The sequence below is a fragment of the Eucalyptus grandis genome, chromosome 5, assembly GCF_016545825.1.
Source record: "Eucalyptus grandis isolate ANBG69807.140 chromosome 5, ASM1654582v1, whole genome shotgun sequence".
Taxonomy (NCBI): domain Eukaryota; kingdom Viridiplantae; phylum Streptophyta; class Magnoliopsida; order Myrtales; family Myrtaceae; genus Eucalyptus; species Eucalyptus grandis.
In genome coordinates, this window is record NC_052616.1 from 8,484,942 (window position 1) to 8,498,883 (window position 13,942).

The 13,942-nt window shown below is 38.8% G+C and overlaps 1 long non-coding RNA gene across 3 annotated transcripts; it reads left to right on the plus strand.

Annotated features, from left to right (window-relative positions):
- Positions 1–1,278: 1,278 nt before the first annotated feature.
- On the plus strand, positions 1,279–4,477 carry LOC108959908. Of its 3 annotated transcripts, none has more exons than XR_005550882.1 (4): positions 1,279–1,429; positions 1,507–2,404; positions 3,485–3,672; positions 3,757–4,477. It is a non-coding gene; the product is annotated as an uncharacterized LOC108959908 (long non-coding RNA). The 3 variants fall into 3 exon arrangements; XR_005550883.1 differs by having other exon boundaries at positions 1,513–2,404; XR_001987475.2 differs by having other exon boundaries at positions 2,040–2,404.
- The last annotated feature ends 9,465 nt before the right edge of the window (positions 4,478–13,942 follow it).

Consider the following 13,942-nt stretch of genomic DNA (forward strand, 5'->3'; position numbering starts at 1 on the left):
GAGGATTGAATTTTTCATGAGTTGGAGATCAGGCAAAAAGTAGTAATATGGTTTAAAATGTTCAACCCTCCCTGTACTTTTTGATCGTTTACTTTTTTTCGCATGTGAAGGCTCCGTCAATTTTTACCGCTTTGAAGAAAGAAAATGAGTTAGAGATGAAATGGAATATAACTTTTAGGATTACTTGGTGCAATAATTCAAGGAAAACAGAATATTACGTATTCGGTTCTATAGAGGAAGGTAAAATTGTCGAATGAAATCTTGTTAAGAAAAATATGTTTTTAGAGTGATTGATTTCAAAATGGATAAATTCCATACTAAGACTTTGGAACTTACCTTGTCTAAATCGTTCTCAATTGTTTAAATTGAGATTAGAACTTGTCAAACCTAGAATTGGCCTACTTTTTTTTTTCTGTTTCTTTTTTATTTAACTGATCTAGGACCTTCAAATATAGATAAACCTCACAATGCATAAAAAAGAGGTCCCCAGACTCAGGTGAATCACCTAGCGAGCTGGCAAGCCAACTCATTTTAGTTTAAAACACTGAATTATGACGCAACGAACGATCAGATAGCTTTCTTCTTTTACGAAAGTCACATCTAGGCTAGTGACATGCTACATTAACAGGTAACAACAATTCGAAAGAGAGAAAAAATAAATAACCTGCTCAGCAATTCGGCAGCCACCCGTATCCCCAATAGAAAAAAGAGGGCCCGGAACACACTAGTTCAACCAATTATTCCAATAACAAAGTGATGAATTAACAGAAACGACATGCTGAGAAGAGATGAGAAAACGGTTGCCTTCGCTAGTTGAGGAGCGAAGAGAAGCGCGAGGTCGGAGAGAGAAGACCTGAAACAAGCCTCAGCGAGAATTTTCAAGAGGGAAATGAACAAAAAAAAGCAACTGAGGACTGATTAGTAGACGATAGCCTTGAATTGTGCTGCTCGTAGTGGAAATAATTTTTCCTCTTACCTCAAAAGATGAGCCAGCTAATGCTGGGATACGCACAATCTTGCCGTGGATTGCACGTCTGTGATGAGGAATTTTAGGCCTCGCGTGATAATGTTCTTTTTTCTTGTTTATGAATAAAAATTTTATTTTTTGTTCCCGAAAAAAAAAAGGAACGAAGCGTTTGTTTGCATTTTTATTCAAAAATTATTTTTTTGCTCCTAAACAAAATTGGAACGGAAAAAAGAAATAAAAAATATTTTTTTCCAGAAACACTTTTAAAGAGCCGAAAAGAATAAAAAACGAAAAAAACTTGTTTCTTTTGTATTTCTCGCTTTCGTGCCCTACGCGAGTCTCTCCTTTTCAGGCGTCTCTCACAGGTTCACCACCGTCGAGCGATCCGGTGCCTCCCAACTGGTCATTCTCTTCGGCGCTGATAGTTGTTGCTCCTTCACCGGCTGAAGCTTCTGGTTCGAGGTAAGTTTCTACGCTCACCAGCTGCTGCTCCTCCTTCACCGTTTGATGAGAGCTTCAGCGAGAGCTAACCCTCGCAGATCTAGGTGACGGCTTCTCGGGGCTCGAGCGCAACAGCTCGCTCAAGCCAGCGCTTGCCCACATCTGCGAGAAGCTTGCTCGAGCGAGCCCTCGTGCTCGAGCCCCGAGCCCTCGTGCTCGAGCCCCGAGCGAGCGTTGCTCGGACAGATCTGCGGCAGATCTGGGTGATGGCTACTCACTCGATCTACTCTGCTCGCTCGGCAGAGCAGCGACGCTCGCTCGAGCTGCTCTGCGACTTTCAAAATATATATGAGGACATGGATTATTCTTCCATTGCTACACACCAAACTTTTTCAATTTCGTGTTCAATTTTTGTTATCTTTCTTTCTTTGTGTGGGAAAGGTGGATTTTCTGCTGTTCGTTGCTCATATTTTCTACCACGTTGGCCTGTTCGCGAGTGTCAAGAATTTCTAACCCCCTGATTACCTAGCAAAAGAAAAAAAAGGCTGTTCTTCTAATTTCTTCTGTAGCCTTAAAGATGGACAAGGAAAGGTCATCGTTCTCTTATGCGATACTTGTGAAATTGAAACAGGTAAAATTTTGGAGAGCTGTGAGGATTGATGTTTAGTATTAAATGACATAGCTTGTGGATACTGTCTTAGTGTGAGTTACGGACTCAGCTCTTTCCTCCACTCGCAGTGCATGCTTCTCATTTCTTTTTTGCATTGAATATTTTTTCCTTGTCATGGAAGAAATTTTCTTTGTTATGATTATGTGACATTTTGTCTGGGGAAACTATTTTCTAGTGTGGCTAGACAGGACCATGAGGGGCGTCGTCTTTTTCCACATAGCCTGACCTTTTCGTCCTGATTTAGTAGGGAGGCTTCTGTTGATTGATCTTGGAACCTGTCAAGAGTGACAGTGTTTTCACTCTACCCAGTAGATGAATGGCTCACCGTGAGTTGCTTCTTTTTTACGAGCCTCTAATTTTTCCTTTAGGAGAATCATTTATAGTTTTTATCTTTAGTTGGCTATAGATGGCTTTTTATGTCCTTTCAAATCTACTGGCAATTAAGAGGAAGGTTACGATGTGTGCCTTATATAGGGGAACATGCATTGGATTATGATGTGATAGACAAATTGTTGTAATCATGGATGAAATTGCATTGCCTTTCTCCATATCTATTTGTACCAATGTTCTAAGAGCTTGGAGTTAGTTTTGCTACATAGTGAAGAGTCGGGTTCACCACTTCGTCTTCTGTTTGTCTCCCCCTTGATATATTGAAAGCATGTAGAATTTCTGCTGGTGCATATAGGAAAGAGGACATAGAGTTTTCTATCTGCTATAACCTTGGCTGCTTAGTGTTTGGATGTTCTACAAATTACACATTTGAAAAGAGCATCTAATGGTAGGTGGTATCTGATGATTGGCACGTAATCTGTTGGAGCATGTGCATTTGCATGTCGAGGGAAGCAAGATTGATCTATTCAGTATGAACTGGTTATGGGGGATGCCGCCAGTTCTGGATTCTTGTGCAAGTTGATGAGTGTTGTCTGATGCGGCATATATTTAGTTCATTTATTGGTCTTGTGAAGTGGATTGATCCGTAAAGGAGCACATTAGATGAAATCAATACTTGACAATGGAGCTGAAAGTGTTAAGGGCTAATAGTGCACGTCTGTCTGTCATATCTTATGCTATAAGAAGTTGGAAAAAGGGTAAAGATGGCTATGTATGATGATGAAGAATTACAAGTTACTAGAATGATTTGTAGATAATTAGATAAGGCTAAAATTCAATAGGCAGTGCAAAACCTTATGTATAGTTTTGATGATACATCAAAACCACGCCAAAGTGGCGAGTCAATTGTCTTTTGGTGCTTGCCACGCACAGATACTGAAACGGGCCATGCCTGCATAGGGAGTTCACTCATTCTAGTCATGCTTATGGATTATGGCATCTTCTTTCTCGTATCAATTTTCTGTTCATTATTACGGCCTTTAAATCTTTTTTTTTTTTTTTTTTTTTTTTTTCAGGGGTGAGTCTAGGTAGATTGAGGTGTTACTTTGAGTGAGGCTCTTCTTAGTCATGACAAATGGCTTGAAAAGAAGGGCATAAAGAACACAAATTTCGCTGTTGTTACCTGGTCCAACTGGGGTTGCCGGGTGATGTTGGAATCCGAGTGTCAATATAAGAAAATTCGAAAGCCTTCTTACTTCAACAGGTTAGTTGATGATATGTAACTAGCATGCATACTTAGATTCATTGATGCTTAATTCTGACATTTTCTCTCTCTTCCTTTCACTAGATGGATTAACCTAAAAGTCCCATTCCATGAAGTTTTCGGAGGTCTAAGATGTAATCTTAAGGAGGCGGTTGAGATGGCTGGCTTGACCTAGCTCAGGCGTGCTCACTGTGGTTTAGATGATGCAAAAAACACAGCTCGCTTGCTTATGGTTCTTTTGTGCATGGAAATCAGATTTTCCATCACCAACTCTCTAACATTGTATGACAATGACCATACTCTGATATCAAAGCACTCGCCTCCCCATCAGCTGCACACACAGAAGGATTTGCGGGGTCCTCAATCACAGTATAATCCTTATTGTTTCTGTGGCATCAAGAGCAGCGTAAGCTTTGTTCGAAACCCAAGTACAAAGCAAGGGAACTTCTTCTTTTGGTGTGGCAATTGGGCTGCTGCGAGACGTTGCGGATGCTGTTATTTTCAGTGGGTGGCTTCTTGACTGGATGTAACTTTCCTGGTTGACATCTTCGGCTTTCTTAGGTGCTCCCTATCACATTAGGTAGGAACCGCATCGAGAGCTTCCATTTAAATTAGTTGAATGACTTTATGATAGTTTTTTTTTTAACTTGATTGAAAGAAAAACAAATTGAGTTGGCACACTGCATTTGAAAGATTGCGATACTGATACATAAGAAAACTGTCATCTATTGTTGAAGAACTCTTCTCTGTAAAGCTGACATCTTGTTGACTTGTGAAATTCATTAAGGAGTTGGTACAGCTGATATGATTTTTGGTAACTAGCATGAAGAATGGAAATCTATTGCTACCGGTCCTCTTGGCTCCTGTTACGTTGCTTGGTAGGCATCTATAGCTAAGTATGTCGGTGAGGGCTACATTGATGCTAGCTATGCATAAGCTAAAAAGCGAGGTGAACCTGTTAACTTTCTTTTGCGGAGGCTTTTTAAATCAAGATCTGTCAGATACATCTTCACTTTGAATGTGCCAATCACAATCGCAACCTCATGAAGGCCTCCATAATAACCGACGCATCAATAACAACATATAACATCAAATCTGAAGACACCAAGCTTTCGCACCATTAAGTTAACCAAACTAAATCTCAATAGGTGTATGTAACTTTAACCAAATTAAATTAATAAACATTTTATGAGAATGAGAATTCAATATCAAGTTTAAACTTTAAAAAAAAAGAGCATTTTTGAAAAATTTGAAATATAAATTTTATGCAGTTATCAAACGTGTTTTACATTTTTTTTTCATTACAGGAATACAAAATTGAGTGCGATTCAAACGTGTTTTGTTCTTTTATTTATTTATTTGAACATGGTAATTTTTTACACTTATCAAACGCGTTCTTTTGTTGAAAATTGTTCAAAACGAAATAGTTTTTATTTTTTATTTTTTTTTGAAACAATTTTTGAATAGAAATATCACCAAACGCGCCCTTACTTTTTAACTGATTAACCCTTGCCTTTGACGTTAGTCGTCTTTGCAACGGGATTGTGTGACCAATCAAATGTAAGTCAAGATAGACAGCCTTTTGCTTTCCCCGGCTATTGAAATGAAGGTCTTTTACTGCTAGAGGTGTTAGAAATTATCAAAAATTTACCTTTTAACTCATATTTAGTGAGCTCCTATATATATATATATGGTGAGCTAAATCGTATATAAATTAGCTAAAATTTCAGAATAGATCGTTATGATTTCAGGTAACAAAATTTAATGAGGCTGAACCGTATTTATAAGTGATTCGTGTTTATTGAAAAAGAGAAAATAGCAATGATTTTTCCATTTGTGTGGCTCTAGGCCTCTTGCAGAGCGTGGTACACCCCGGCATGTGGAGCCCACTTCACAAGCTTTTTCTTCCCTTCCCTATTGCTTTGACCAATGTTCGAGTGACACGTCATTCGTTCTCTCCTCGTTTTACTACCACCCATCGTACATACCCGCCACCATCTCATGAGAAGATGGTCCCCGGATTCAGGCGAAATGTGCTCTCGCAGGCCCACCCATTCTAGTTTGACAAAAGATGTTAAACGAGAACAATGAAAGCGAGGGAGGAGTAATCAGTAGACGATGGTCTCGAATGGTTCTGCAAGAGATTGGCCAGACTGTGAAAGAAAAAAGAGAGTGAAAAACGAGAAGTGCGTAACAAATTGAGCCCTCGTGTCCTCATGCGGTGCGAAGTTTGCATGATTATCCCACAGAAAAACTTCAAGATATATTTCATAACCTTCTTTAGTGAAAAAGAAAAGAAAAGAAAAGAAAAGGATTTCGAACGATATGGATTGAGGTCCTCCGATGGTATTTTTTGTTGGATATCCTACTATATCGCAACTGTTCATGAATGAGCGTCAAATGTAATACATTTGATTGATAAGAAGTTAAGTGCGACAAGATTCGATTACTTTTTAACATAAATTAACTCATAGTTTTCTTTTTGACAAATAACAATAAAATGGTTATTATGATAAAACTAGACTACTTCAATCTCATGCTCATATGCATACAAAGAGAATCCTAGTGCTTCATTCCATTAACTTGGGAGTTGGCCGGGAGAAGTACAGCCAAAGTGTCAAAACTTGGCATGAAATGACACTTAAGTGCCAATCCAACCAAAAATCCCGCCAAGGTGGTGACGTGATGATTTTTCGGCAAAATAAGTGTAAAATGGCGTCGTTTTGCGTGATGTGACTAAACAACGCAAAAACGACATTGTTTTAGTGCGACGTAGTAAAAAATTAATATAAAAATTAATAAAATTAAATTAAAAACTAAAAACATTTAAAATTAAAATATAAATATTTTAAAAAGAAAAAAAAAAAAAAAAGGAGAGGGGGCAACTAAGGGTGAGTCCTCATCGCCGCCGCCGGAAAGGCCGACGACCGAGGGGAGAGGGTCGGCGGGGTCACGGCCCTTGGCCGATCGGCGACGAGGGCCTCCCAGAGCCCTCATCGGATCGGGCGAGGGCTCGCGGGCCCTTGCCGCCGGTCGGTTGGTCGGGGTCCAACCCGGCCGACCCTCACCCCTCCGTCACCAACCCTTCTTGGTGGCGGCGGGGAGCGGCGGCGGCGAGCTCGGCCCTCGGCCGCGTCCCTTCCCCCTCTCCTTTTAAAAAAAAAAAAAAAAATTGTTTAAATAAATTTAAATTTAAATTTAAATTTAATTAATTTTATATTAATTATTTATCAAATCTAAGATAAAACAATGTCGTTTTTGCATTTTTAGCCACGTCGGTGTGAAAAACGACACCGTTTTGAACTTATTTCAATGGAAAATTGCCACATCCTTATTTTAGTCGGATTTTGCCAAATTGACACTTAAGTGATCCATTTTGTTTTGATTTTGGCACATAAATATCCCTCGATACCGGGTTTTGGCACTCTAGGTGTCGACACTCGGAGTTGGTCATATATCCCACTTATGTGCACTATGAAATGAACATGAAAAAGGAATATAAAATAGATTAAAAAAAAGAAAAAAGAAAATAAATAAATAAAAAACAAAAGAATCGGCATTTTACAAATTGACAAAGCCATCGATGTTGCAACTACGTTATAAGGAAAAAGGAATGGAGCTTAGTGGCATTTAAAAGCGCATTTAGTAACATTTATATTAGGGAACAATTTTTTAACAAAAATATTTTTTTTTTTGTTTCTATTCCAGGAATAATTTTTTAGTATAAAAACACGCTTGGTAGCTGTAAAAATTTCTACTCCAAGAATAGAAATGCGTTTGATAAACTTATATAATTTTTTTGTTTCTTTTAATTTTTCAATATTTTTGTTATATTTTTCATTTTTTTTCTTCTTTCTTCCTTTTTGGCTAATGACCTCGGCGCTGGCTAGGCCGAGCCTCTGTTGTGGCTGGACAAGGCTTGGCCTCGCCGAGCCACCTCCCAGGTTAGCGTTGCCCGGTGGTGGCTGGAGAGGGCGAGCCTCGCCGGTGGCCGGGGAGGCCGAGCCTCGCCCGGATTTGCACGAGGCTCGGCCTCGTCAAGCCAGGTGAGGCCGACCTCGCGCCCGCCGGGCAAGGTCGAGCCTCGCTAGTGACTTCGCCTGGCCACCGAGGCCACTGGTGAGGCTTGGCCTCGCCCAGGCAATGCAAGGTCAGCCTCGCCGGGGGCCGGTGATGCTCCGGTGAGGTCGCCGACCCTCGACGGCCGGTTGTCGGCCATGGCTAAGGCCAGCGACTAGCTAAAAGAAAGAAGAAGGAAAGAAAAAAGAAGAAGAAAAATTAGAAGAAAAAAGAAGTGTTTCTCGGAATTGTTCCCGGGAACAAGAAACAAGTTTTTTCTACTTTTTATTTCTGTTCCGAATCTGTTCCTGGAAACAAAAGGATAGATTTTTTGTTCCTGAGAACAAAAGTGTAAACAAACGACTTTTTATTTTCTGTTCGAATCTGTTCCTGGAAACAAAAGGATAGATTTTTGTTCCTGAGAACAAAAGTGTAAACAAACGAGTTTCTGTTCTTTTTTTGTTCCCCAGAACAAAAGAACAGAAATTTTTGTTCCTGGGAACAGGAACAAAAATAAACAAACAAGCCCTAAACAGGCGTGCAAGGCAGTCGACCATTCAATATAGCCACCTGCATCCTACCCAGCGGAGAACTCAAGCTTCCTCCATCATCACAGGCTGCTGCCACCCCCGGCGACCTCAACATTGATGCTCTTAACAGCAGCGGCGGATTTAGCCTCTCCTTGAGCTGCCTTCCCTAGGCAACACCACCATACCCATCGCCTTGTTCAGTTGCCGGTTGACAATCAGCCCTTTGTCACTTGATGAGTCCCCTGAGATTTATGAAATTCTATGTCGCAATGTGTCTCTATACCCGACCCCAATGCTATCGGTAAGTATTCTACTTATCTGTGTTGTATCAATCCTCCATAAGACGCGATTCTCATGATTCACTTCCAAGTTAATATATACACAAGAAATACATTCACTGATCTGCACTCTCTTTTTTTCACACGCATTGTATGCGCATCCAAACTAAATGTTCATGAAGTTCTTTATTCCGCTCTATTTGAAATTTGACCTAATCATAGATGGAGTGAGCTACAAGGTCTATATTTATTCTTATCTATATGGAGTCAAAGTTTCAACTGGTTCTTGTAAGAACTCAATTCATATCATTCAACAAACCTCTAAAAATAGCGTACTTGATATAATGTTTGTTGCTATAGATCATCCTTTAATTTTTACTAACGCCGAAGAAAATCTTGGTTTCTGGGGAGGACACCAGATAAAGAAGCTTAATAGTGTCAATTTTCCTTAAATGGAAATAACTTCCATTGCACCGATGGTATTAAACTTTTATTTAATAGTCATAGTGAATATCCATGAAATTCCGGAAATTAAATGATCTTTTAGGTGCTATTAAGTGCATATTGATTTGTCATTTGAATGTAGAGTAATTTCAAAACCGGGCTAAGCTCAATCACGCTGGATGCAAACCTCGGTTCTTTCTGGCTAGTGACCCTTGAATCGGGCTGGGCCAGCTTATCGAACTTTTAATTTTGGGATATGCAATAGAAGTTCTAAAACTTATCGGGAAATTGCATTTGAGTCCTAAAACTTACAAAAAGTGTAATTAAGTCATAAAACTTGTGAAAATAAATTCAATCGAGTGCTAAAATTAACATCGTCAAACTTACTAATGGAAAATGTTGACGTGGTATTTTAAATTTTTTTATTTTCCATGTGGCTTTTTAAAATTATTTTTATTCAAATTTTGTAAAATTGGATTTAAAAACTAAAAAAAGAAAAGCTAAAATTTATTTAAAAAAACAAAATTATTCCCAAAAAAAAAAATGAAAATGGCACGATGGGTGCTTCCTCATTGTTGCCGCCCTCGTTGGAGGGGTTGGTGATAGTCATCGCCCTCGGGGAAGGTGGCGAGGCCCTAGCTCGGCCGGGCGAGGCCTCATCGGCCCTAGGCGAGGGTCGACCACAGGCGAGGTCAACCACCCCTACTAGGCTCAGCGAGGTGCCTAAATGCAGGCACGGGAGGCCCTGCCATAGGCCGAGCTAGGGTAGGCCACCCTTGCCTAAGGTCGATGACCGTTGTCGGCCCTATATATATATATATATATATATATGGGAATAGTTTTGTTTTTAAATAAATTTTAGCTTTTCTTGTTTTATTTTTTTTAAATCTAATTTTACAAAATTTGAATATTTTTTAAAAGCCACCTGAAAATAAAAATTCATTTAAAATGTTACAGCATTTTCAATAGTAAATTTGACAATGTTAATTTTAGCACTCAATTGAACTAATTTAATAAATTTAGGACTTGATTGTACTTTTTATAAGTTTTATGATTTAATTATACATTTATGATAAGTTTTAGGATTTGTATTGGGCTTATTTCTTTAATTTTAAAGGAGTCGGTGGAGGTCAGGCAGAGTGCAGAAACTGATGAGGTGAGCTCCGAACTACCACACATGGATTGCCACGAACAAGAGCATATGTGAAGCGTTCAAGCTTAACCCGATTATTAAGACTTGATTTTGACTTTTTGTTTAAAATACTTCGGCCCCTTTTTTTTCAAATTTGAAATTCTTGAAAAGTTTAGACGTTTAAATGTTAATAATTTGATTGAAATTAATGTGAAAACAGGCCAACAAATTTCTCATTACACCGAATTCGAGCTCGTACATTTGATCATCTCTACCATCAGCCAAAGAGCTGCGGAAGGGTGGAGATGGAAGAAAAAATATCGGAGAAGAAGAGGAGGACCATTCTGCAATATCCAATTTCTTGGCCCTTTATTTATTAATTCGTGTCTCTTTTTCAATTATTGTCTCTCAATTAAGATAGATCAATCTAGAAACAGTATAAAACCTAGTCAAAATCAATTTGATTCCTCCGAATTCGCAGTGCAGGCACTTGTGCGATTGAAACTGTTGATTCTTTTTTTATTTATCGGCTTAAATCTGAAACAGTGTTGATACCGAAAGCGCGAGCCTTACAAGGGTCTTTAGAAGCTTAAACTTGATAGGTGATTTGTAAGTGATCTGGATTTGAAGCAGGATTAACCCCTGCTTTGAGTTGCTATTGGTAAATACAATTGCTTACCTCGAAAAGAAAAATCTACTGACTTAATTAATAACTTTTAAACATAGCATTCTCATGCTTAAGAATGAAAATTGAGATGTCTGGTAGCTTTTTTTTCCCCTTACGTGTAGCAATTAAATCTTTAAAATCCTTTATAGCCTATCGATTTGAGTATTCAAACAATGGATACAAAATGAAAGAAAACTAAGTTAGTAGTTTCGTTGGGCTTTATTTAAAACTCCATTACGAAATATACCATAAACAAATGAGTGTGAAATAGCCATATTTATTAAGTAGAAGTTCCAAGAGGAAAATGAAGGACATATATTGCATAGAAAGTCTGATTCAAACTCCACATGACTATTCAACCAAAAAAAGAATAGATATTCAAATTGAGTTATATATATGTTTGTTTCTTCTCATAAATAAAATTAACAGAAGCGAAATTCGCAAGACCGTCAATTATTTTGGATCCTCTCTTTTCTAAAACACAAATTTACACAATGAATTTTCTTTTTATTTGACTCAAGATTATACTTGATGCCTGCTCACTATATCACGATTACATTTCCAATTGTTTTTCTCTATTTTTTGAGTTGCCACTGCACTGCTAGAGGAAGGGGGATGGGTAACGGGCAAAATCATCCGTAAAAGCTTTGAAAACCAGCCCCTGATTAGTCGCCAGCCATCACCTTGCTTGCCATTAAGGAGAAGTAGGGAGAGTTCGCAGAGCCGGTTGGCCGTGTCATGGAGGATGCCTTTGAGACCCGTCCCTAAAGACCACCGTTAGCGACGGCTAGCCGTCCTCTGAGATCCTTCATAATTTCCTTCCTTCGTTGAGATATGGATGCACCCCTAGGGCAGCCGTGGAAAGAATTGGGGACAGCTATTGCAGTAGTCATTTCACTATATCTGCGACGATCCCTCAGACGTTGTTTGGAGACCAAGGAGCGGTCCCTAAAAGTTTGAATTGTCTTTATCTCCCGCCTTTTGATGTAACGGTAAACTTTACTTTGGAATTCCAAAATTAAGCAAGCCTAGGCTAAAGTCCTATCAAGATGGTGAGCTCTTGCAAAAGTGCCTGTACCCTAAAAGACAAACCCGTGAGGTTCGGCATGAGATGGCCTAAAACGAACAATACCACAATTTAATTTAGGGATGTCCTACCAAATAAATCTCTAGTGGATCTTCCCTAATAAACAACAGCAGAAAACGAATCGAGATATTAAAAGTCTCCTAAAGCCTTGAATGCGGCTTGAACAATCCCATACATGCTTATCGGGGATGAACCGAACACTTATATCAACGAACTGCAATGAGGATCCGCACTGTTGCGAGTAGTATCTATCTGCAGCACCAGCCTTCTGATTGGCCTTGTGGTTGGTCTTGAAAGAGAGTCAAATCTCAAGGTCGTGGGCTCAAGGCACCGCTAGGGAGAGGAAGAACAATAGTCTGAAGCACTCCTAAATAACGAATTTAATGCAGCAACTCTACAAACCTACATAAGTATGGTTTAGATTAGATTTTAATGGATGTAATGAATAACCGTAATGTTGGTATCGAAAGAAGTCAGGGACTAAAGTGAGAACTTTTCTTTGTAATTCTAAAGGAGTAATCACAGAAGCAAGAAGCAAGAGTTAATGGTTATATCACATTCCGCTATGAAAGGCCTCCTAAATAATTTACATCAATACCCAGAACTTACATTTTCCTTCATTTATACTTGGAAATAGGAATAATTGCCACAATGATAAGAGGAGAAATCCAACTAACATGCGACAAAGAGAAAAGCCAAAAGCATCTCAACTAATGAAGTATCAGAGAAGAAGAGCCATGGCACTGACATAATGTCATGTTTCCGTGTCATAGATGTTCTACTTCCGGTGATGATCTAAATGTGTCATCCACTGCTAAGTATGTCCTCAAAAAATAATTATAATCGTTGGCAATATCAAAGAAGGTGCAGATAAAAAACGGCTTTAGTTGAGAGAATTCATCTGACTTTCAGCATTTTAAGGTTAATAGTCGAGCCACCACCGTACATCATGATGCTAGCAACGTTGATCCCTGACTAAGCTCCATCTGGAACTTTCTAATTTTTAACCTCAGCGAAACATATATCCTGAAGTCCCTCACAAACATTATGTTATTCCAAAATATAGATGGACAGCAAAGCGAAGTATAACTTCACCTACTCATGAGAATTGATCATCATTGCCACAGCGATGACTGGCACAAAGAAAATTCTGCATGTTCTACTCAGAATGAATAGAGATCAGATTAGAAGGATTGACTGATAAATTGGGATAATGTGTATCTATCTCAATTAGTCAAGAAGATACCTTATCTACAAGAAAAAGAACTCATGTTTACTTCCAACAGATACCTTATCTAGATCTAGATAGATCATCCAGGATGAACCTTAAAAGGATATCACAGAACAAAAGGTTAGGAGAATATTGCGCTCAACAATATGGTGGTAGAAGAAAGGATTTTCTGATTATATATAGATGTTGATAAAAAAAAAACATTCTACTGCCAGTCCGAGTGCAACAGCAGGTGCTTGACATTATGTGGAAAAATCTTGATGTGATCGGCAGAATGATCACTATAAACCTATCATTTTCCTCTTGGCCGTGACTATAAACCTATCATTGGAGGATTAATCAGTCTGAGAGCAACATGCTCCAAAATTCGACTCACAAGGAGTAAAGTCAAGGATCTAAAGTTCCCGTTTTACTTTTCATTAAGTCATTCTTTATACTACAATGTACATGACTTGTAAAATGCAAGAAGTAGCCTACATAATCTCTCACAGGCCTTAACCACAATTATTCTCCTTGGCAAAACAGACACAATGACGCATGTCATTATGATAAAAACAAGCATGAAAGGAAAACAACGTCATATCTCTATCTTAATTAGCAATATAACTATATTTGTTATTGAAAATGTTAAAGAGAATGAACTGTCGTTTCCACTTATGTTACTACCAGAGAACAGAGTGGGCTTCACATTTTTAAGACAGGTTTAGTAAATAAGACCAAGGAACTGCACTGACAAGTAACCCACACGGAAGATTCAGGGTTGCAACTTGTGCAAGTCCATAAGCGAATAGTGAGCCTATTCTGATTTCTAATAGCTATGGCCATGATTCATCGCTTCTGGT